The following is an 8,600-nucleotide window of genomic DNA, read 5'->3' on the forward strand; positions in this document are numbered from 1 at the left end:
GATATTGTTTTGTTGTGCATCCTTCCCGAGTTGGCAACAGACCGACGTCGGAAATATTACAAATTTTCGGAAATATTTAAAATTACAATTCAATGAAGTCATTCTAAATTTTAAAAAATGACGCCATCTTTGTAATTAAAGTACTCTGGTCACTATAAATTGCTTGCCTCGTAAAAAAACAAGCATATAACTTCTGCAATAAAAATAATGGATAAATAATGCACCAGTCATCGCCTTTTATCGCAAAATCAAAATGGCGGGTAGAATACGGAACGCTATTCAATCAAATGAAAGTGTTTTGAAAAAGAAATGTTTGAATTGATTGTTGATTACTTTATTGTAGTTGTACGAATGGATTGTGTTTTTACTTTATGCCGATTTAGTGCCAAGAGTTTTACTTATGTTGCTATAAGTTTATCATATTTCGGTAATAGGTACGTGCGAATTACTTCAAATTATGTCTATAATTGCTCGCGGTTTCAACCGACAAAGTTTTTGGAGGATAAGAGTCCCGCTTTATATATTTTCGGGATAAAAAGTAGCCTATATCCTTTGCAAGGTCTCAAAGTATATAGATACCAAATTTCATCGATATCTATAAAAAAAAAAAAAAAAAAAAAAATCTATTTGATAATTATTGAGTTTATCGTATTCAGACAGACTGACGAAGGGGGGGGGAGGGGGATTTTGTTTTATAATATGTAAAGAATAAGGATTATTTAAACAATCTATATCACTACATAGTATAAAACAAAGTCGCTTTCTCTGTCCCTATGTGTGCTTAAATCTTTAAAACTACGCAACGGATTTTGATGCGGTTTTTTTTAATAGATAGAGTGATTCAAGAGAAAGGTTTATATGTATAATAATAACATCCATTAAATAGTCAGCATTGCACCCGTGCGAAGCCGGGGCGGGTCGCTAGTGTATTATAAAACAAAGTCCCCTTTTCCGTCTGTGTGTATGTTATCGATTTTCTTGAAATCTACTGAACGGATTTTTATGAAATTTGGTATGGAGATAGTTTAAGACACTGGGAAGGTTATATATAGGTTTTCTATCCCGGGAACATATATAGCGGGAATTTTATCTTGGAAAACTCCTTTACGCGAACGAAATCGCGAGCAAAAGCTAGTTGTTTTTATTGCTTTGAATGACGAGACGAGCTTCCCGTACATCTGATGGTAAGCGATACGAATCAATTAATCAGATTTTAGGTATCTTAAGATATTGTAAAAATAAATAAATAAGCATTTCAACTGTTTGTAATGTCACTGAGATATTGAGGCAGACTTATTATAAGTAATAACTTGCGCCCAGGGCCCTTATTCTGTATGATAGTGTAAACGTGTAAAGCGGCCGTGTCATGTTATCTTCGAGAAATGTGTGTGGAATGGTATACTGTAAGCCAAATTTCTATAGTCCTAAACATGACGCGTTGTGTTACGTGCTTGTTACACACTGTCAAAATAACGTGCGGGATAGAGAATAAGGCCCCAGCAGCGAAAAAATAAACAGGACTAACATTATTAATAATATATTTGTTTAAAACGGCGATAGCCTAGTTGGGTGTGGAACAGACTGCCGAGACGAATGTCCGCAGGTTCAAATCCCAAGGGCACACACCTATGATTTTTCTAAAATAATTATGTGTGTATTCTTTGTGAATTATCGCTTGCTTTAACGGTGAAGAAAAACATCGTGAGGAAACCTGCATATCTGAGAAATTCTCTATAGGAATTTTGAGGGTGTGTGAAGTCTACCAATCCGCATTAGGCCGGCGTGGTAGACTAAGGCCTAATCCCTCTTAGTAGTTAGAGGAGGTCCGTGCAGCAGTGCGACAATATATAATACAGGGCTGTGATTATTATTATTTGTTTATATTTTTGACACTGGTCAGTGTAATACAGTATTCTTTGGTTACAGCGAAGCGTCAAGTTGCGTAGAAGGATTGCATGTCGGTAATAACTTTCTTACTATATATTACTTGGGTTGGTGCGACGCGTGTTTTGGCGGGAAACGTTTAGAACATGGCAAAGAAAACAATTTGTGATTGTGATCGGTTGAGATTGACACGTGACTGACGTATTGCTCTCTCGACCAATCACAATCATCGAAATTAAATATCGAATTGCGAGGCGTTTTTTAAAGACATTTTAAGGAGGGATATTACGACATCTATATCTATCTATCTATATCTATCTATACTTATAATAAATCTGTAGAGAGGTCAATTCTGTACATGAAATATATTTCTAAAATAACTGTCAGGGGGTGATTAGAGATCGATACTGATGCCAAAATGCAATTAGTAAAATTTTTGTCTGTCTGTCTGTCTGTATAACCGTTATAGAAACAAAAACTACTCGACGGATTTTAACGAAACTTGGTACAATCATTTGTCATACTCCTGTGCTGGTTATAGTATACTTTTCATCACGCTACAATTAATAGGAGCAGAGCAGTGAAGGGAAATGTTGGGAAAACGGCAGAAGTTACTCCATTTTTTAAGCTTCCGTCGCGTGTGCAACCTTAATGGTTAAAAGTTCCTTCGATTTCACCAGGATTCCATCATCAGACCCTGACCGGACAATCGGACCACCTGCATACCACCATACATTACAAAAACATCCCGACAAATTGAGCACCTCCTCCATTTTTGAAGTCCGAAATCCACGCGGGCGAAGCTGCGGGTGGAAGCTATTATTAATTTAAATGGATTACTGATGAACACTGGAGCTCTAATATATGTGTGTAATGCCAGCGTTACCTACAATGGTGTAAATTTTCAGACGTTCAACCATTGTGGTGACACCGAAGCTAGAATCTTCGAGGCATTCTTATTTCACTTTGTTTAACTGGTAGGTCTCTCATATGTGAAAGTCCGCCTGGGTAGGTACCACCGCAATGTCTATTTCTACCACCAAGCAGCAGTGTGTAGGCACTCTTGTGTTCCGGTTTGAACATTGTAGCCAGTGTAACTACTGGACATAATAATTAACATCTCATGTCTCAATGCGAGCGCAGTGGAATACCAAACACTACTTTGTACTTCAGTGTAGGTGTTTCTACTGTTTACGGTCGTCTTACCATCAGGCGAAATGCATGCTCGTCTCGTCATTCAAAGCCATAAAAAAACAATATACAATAATATAAGAAATATTATTATTATTTTTGATTAATATATAAAAATGAATCCCTATTTCCCTTGGTCACGCCATCACGCGTGAACGACTGGACCGATTTCACTATTTCTTTTTTTGTTGTGTTTGTTATTGTCAGTAGAAGGTTCTTATGAAAGAAAAAATTCAAAAAATTGCGCTGTATATTAGAAAATTTAAGAAAACTTAACGACAATATTAATTTTACATTACTGTCAGTGGTTTGAAATAACTGTCAGCGTGCATACATAGGTAAGACAGGACAACGTCTGTCGGGTCAGCTAGTACAATTAAATAAGCTATAAGTAACCCTTGCGTGAGTAACTGCCCGCTGTATCTGACGGCATACCCCAAGAAACCTATTAAATTTTTGCTTAGCGCCCGAGGTATAAAATATTACGTTCATTCGTGTTATTTATAGCGTAGCCGTGCATTATAAGTGTGTTGGAGTTAATGTGTCAAATCAACTGTTTTGCAGAAGGGCTAATTGGTCTCCATATTTTTTTTAAATTTTTATTTAATGTATAAGCATAATAATATCAGTCCTGTATTATATACTGTCCGACTACTGGGCACGGGCCTCCTCTACTATTGAGAGGGATTAAGCCTTAGTCCACCACGCTGGCCTAGTACGGATTGGTAGACTTCACACACCTTCGAAATCCCTATAGAGAACTTGTCAGATGTACAAGTTTCGTCGCGATGTTTTCCTTCACCGTTAAAGCGAACGATAATTCACAAAGAATACACACAAAACTTGGAGAGGTAATGATTTTTCGCTCAGACTTTTCGCGAAACACCCAACGACTCGCAACACGTTTGACCTCCGTCAATCTTTGGTTTATTTACACCGAGCTTACTTTGAATAAAATGGCCTCCATCTTGGACACGTCAGCATGACGTTCGTGGCTTTTATTAACTATAGATATACTGGAGGTAGGTATAATTATGACGTCATTTGGCACTCTTTAATTAGATGTACCATATCAGAGGCCTGTGACAAGATGCCCGGAGATTCCAGGCTGATATTGAGTAGAAAAATCCTTGCCTGAAACAGGGACTCAATCTGAAACTCCAACACATAGGTGGTGCGGTTTAGAAATCTACAAGAATATAGTCTATTTCTTTCTCGTAAGCGTGATAACGCAATGATTCCTCTAGCATTGGTTTATGCGGAGTCAATAACCATTAGGTGAACTATTTGCTCGTTCGTCACTCCAAAAAAGTTATTGCGTATTGTTAATCTTCCCCTAAAAAATAACATTATATAATAATATTAGCCCTATATATATAGTTCCACTGCACGGGCCTCCTCTACTACTGAGAGGGATTAGTCCTTAGTCCATCACGCTGGCCTAGTGCGGATTGGTAGACGTCATAATTCATATACCATCAAAATTCCTATAGAAAACTTGACAGGTATGCAGGTTTCCTTACGATATTTTCCGTCATCGTTAAAGCAAGCGATAATTCACAAATACACACATATTTTTTGAAAAATTTAACGTGCCCTTGGGTTATGAACCTGTGGACTTTCGTCTCGGCAGTCCGTTCCATAACCAACTAGGCTATCGCCGGTTAACACTACTGCCAAGAATCTTTAAAGAACTTATAACTGTATAAGACAATATCTTGAAGATATAAATACTTGGGATTAAGTTCCTCTGATTGATGTTCATTATTTTATTCATATTTTTTTATGTTTACGCGAATATTAGACATTGAAATAAAACTATGTTTAGAATTTTATTGCAGTCACGGGGGATCCATGAATGCAAAATCTTCGAAACTTCATGATAAAAATATAATATAAAAAAACCGCGATGTAATCCGCAAAATAGTTTCATTTCAATATTATATATGTTTTATAAATAATGTCCTATATTTTGAAAAATATATATCCAAATTCAATCTATATCTTAAGAATTCTCCTAGCAATATTATATATTATACTACATCTAATTTTTAATAAAACTAATTATGCAGAGAAAATCTAAATACCTAGAGTTGCGTAATTCAAGTGACAGTGGGCAGGTCACATAGCTCATAGAATTGGCTGTTGGAGCGGAAAAGTTCTGGAGTGGCGACAACGAACCGGGAGACGCAGCGTAGACAGGCTCCCCACAAGATGGATTGATTCCCGGCTGAAATGATGAATTATGTAATAAGGCCTGCATCAAAAAAGAAAGAGTGGTCCCCTTATTCATAGACGTTATTTATCTAAGGACGGAGTATCGCTGTGACAACAAGTCTGTTTCTCAGTGCTAACGGCATGGCAGCCTTCGCAGTGCGTAGACATAGGGCCGTTGTGATTGGCTTATATTGAGATAGAACTTGAATCTAGTTGACTGTCAGATAAACGAAGCTGAACAAACAGCAAACTGTCAGATAAACAAAGCTGAGAAACAGACTTATCACAGCAATGTTCCGTCCTTAAATAAATAATGTTTATCAATAAAGGGGCAGGTGTACTGTAGGCAACTAAGATTTGGATCTTTACACGCTTGTCTAGTGCCAAGACCATAGGATATAAATTCAAATGTAAAAAAAGATGTGTTCATCATCAGCCTACAGCTGTCCATTGCTGAACAAAGCGTGCCAAACAAACTTCTCCCCTAAAGCGCGCCACGCTGCTCGGTCCTCCGCTCTCCTCATCCAGCGTCCACCGGCGATTCTACGTATATCGTCGGACCAGCGGGTCGGAGGTCGTCCTACGCTACGCTTACCGCGATGCGGTCTCCACTCCACCCGTCTGCTCCAGCCGCCATCGGTCCTACGACAGATATGGCCAGCCCACTGCCACTTCAGCTTGCTTATCCTTAACCTCGAAATAAATTAAAAATATTAAATGCTGAAATTGAACTTTTGTTTTCCTCTCACCTTCACTTTTGACAGGTTACAAATCTCTGCTTAAGATGGAGAGGAGAGACATCCACGATTATGAAAAGATATCGTGAAATATTATTTGAAAAATAAAAATTGAGTTTATTTATAAATATCATAATACTAGCCAAGAGCGTCGCCAGCCGATGGCCCAGGGGGCTCAGCTTAAAATGGGGAATGAGAAAAGTATGAATTGTAGGTAAAGTCGAGAGCACATGTTCCTCCCTCACTCCCTCTTTTTTTTTTTTTTTTTTTTTTTTTTTTTTTTTTTTTTTTACGTAGGTAAATCGTCAGTTGACTATCTCCCGCCTTGGGATGGGCGGGAGGGCGTGTCAGACTTTTACCGACTAAGAACCTACGGTGTTCCCATCCTTTGCCTATGTGCCTAGGTCCAAGATCCGGTGGCATTGAGACCTAGGCAGGCACCGGCCCTAAAGGGCCCCGCAAATTATACTGACACTGCTCTTCGAGGCGCGCGTGGAACACTACGCGCCGAACACACGGGCCGTTAGGGGGTATCGGGCGACGGAGCTGCCCAATGCTCGTCACCCGACGGTCCGCGCCTACGGAGGCCGACGATCCTCAGCAGACGTTCGACGCCCGCGTCTTGTGCGTCTGCCGTGGCGGATGGGACGTTGGGCGCTTTGGCGCCGTGTCCGCTCCGCCACCTCCTTTGCGAGCATCACGTCCTCGCAGAAGGAGGTGACTGCGTCCCACTCTCTCGCCCCGGAGCATGGCTTCTACCAGGCCCCGACGCGAGAGGTCTCCGCCACCGATGGCCGTTGTGAGAACACGGCGGTGCTCAGCCCAAGCTGGGCACACCTCCACCGTATGCTCCACCGTGTCCTCCGGCCAATCACTCCCCCTTTCCCGGTTTAACAATAACATAGAGCAGAGCGTAATAGAGCGTACGGGAATGATCGATTAAGCAAGTCAAGTCAAAGACTTAGGACTTATTGGCTCCAAGCATTTTGGTGTCCATAGCCGTACATACACATTAATTATTATACGAGTAAAATCGCATCCCCGAAGGGGTATGCACAGACGCAACCAGGGCACCTACTTCGCCAAGTGTGTTCCGTCCCATGATGTGATAGGGGGCGAGCGTATCATATCGGGCACGAATTCTAGACTCCAGTCTGATACGCCGAAAACCCAAAACATCACTACCCGACCCGGGATTCGAACCCAGGACCTCAGAGCGCTGACGTACCGCTTGCAGTAAACCACGCCACCGAGGCCGTGACCGATTTTACCAACCCCACCAACCCTACAAATAGACTTCCAAAATTCGTGAGATGCTCTACAAACTGTCAAAGTCACGTTTCAACCCATCAACCCCATAGTAGGATCCTGGTGGGATGCCCTAAATCAGTGTGACCTTAAGTCCAGTAAGGACGCATGGAACAGTTTCCCTTGGCCGCGGTTATAATATATTAGGGGGTGGGGTGGCTACCCCTAATTTTATTGTTATATACAGCGTGTTTGGAAAATGCTTTCTTTATTTATTCATTTATTTTAAGGACAAACATTGGTTATTACATTAAATCAACTGAACCTTACAAATGTCTAATAATATTTTTAATGCATTACCTTTAGTTGCCACGGCATGTATTGATATGTTGGAAAAAACAATTAAAAGATATTACAATTAATGTTAGTGTTCTTTGGTAAGTTCCAGATATCTTATAGTTTGTTTTGATGATTTAAAGAATAACGTCTATACATATAAAACAAAGTCTCCTGACTATCTGTATGTTATCGATTTTCTCAAAATCTACTGAACGGATTTTTATGGAATTTGGTATGGAGATAGTTTAAGACCCTGGCAAGGTTAGAGCCTAGTTGGGAGTGGTACGGACTGTGGGGCGAAAGTCCGCAGATTCAAAACCCAAACACACCTCAGACTTTTCGAAAAAATGTGTCTATTGCTATATAATTATCGTTCGCTTAAACGAATTAAAACATCGTGAGTAAACCTACATATCTATCTGAGAATTCCCTAAGTATTTCGAAGCTTTTAAAATCTTCCCGCATTAGACCAGCGGTGGGCTAAGTCCTAAACCCTTTCAGTAAAGGCCCGTGCTCACCAGTGGGCATCATTATATACTGAACGAGCCGAGAATGAAAACTGCAAACTTCGCAAACCTGCTATGCTAAACTAAAAACCAAAAGAAATCAATGCAAAGCAAATACTTGACGAGGAAAATCGAAAACTTTCCTATTCCAAATTCTATATGGTAAACTAAAACCCAAAAGAAATCAATGCAAAGCAAATTACATATTCCAAACACCCTGTACACGTGTAGGTGTACATCGCCTCCGTCTTCGAAGGCAGTCGAGTGCGCAGAGCCACGGTGCTACCACGAACAGTAATAATACTCAATACCCACAAGTGAAAATAAAAATAAAGTTTAAAAAAAAGTTACCATCATAATAAAAGCGGATTTTAAAACACGCTTCACGCACGCTTACGGGCTGTTTGTTTCATTTTGGTGAGGTTATTGTATTTTTTTATTGCAATTAAATTCAGGTAACATTGTTTTGTGTGCCTTT

The sequence above is a fragment of the Manduca sexta genome, chromosome 1 (assembly GCF_014839805.1).
Source record: "Manduca sexta isolate Smith_Timp_Sample1 chromosome 1, JHU_Msex_v1.0, whole genome shotgun sequence".
Classification (NCBI taxonomy): domain Eukaryota; kingdom Metazoa; phylum Arthropoda; class Insecta; order Lepidoptera; family Sphingidae; genus Manduca; species Manduca sexta.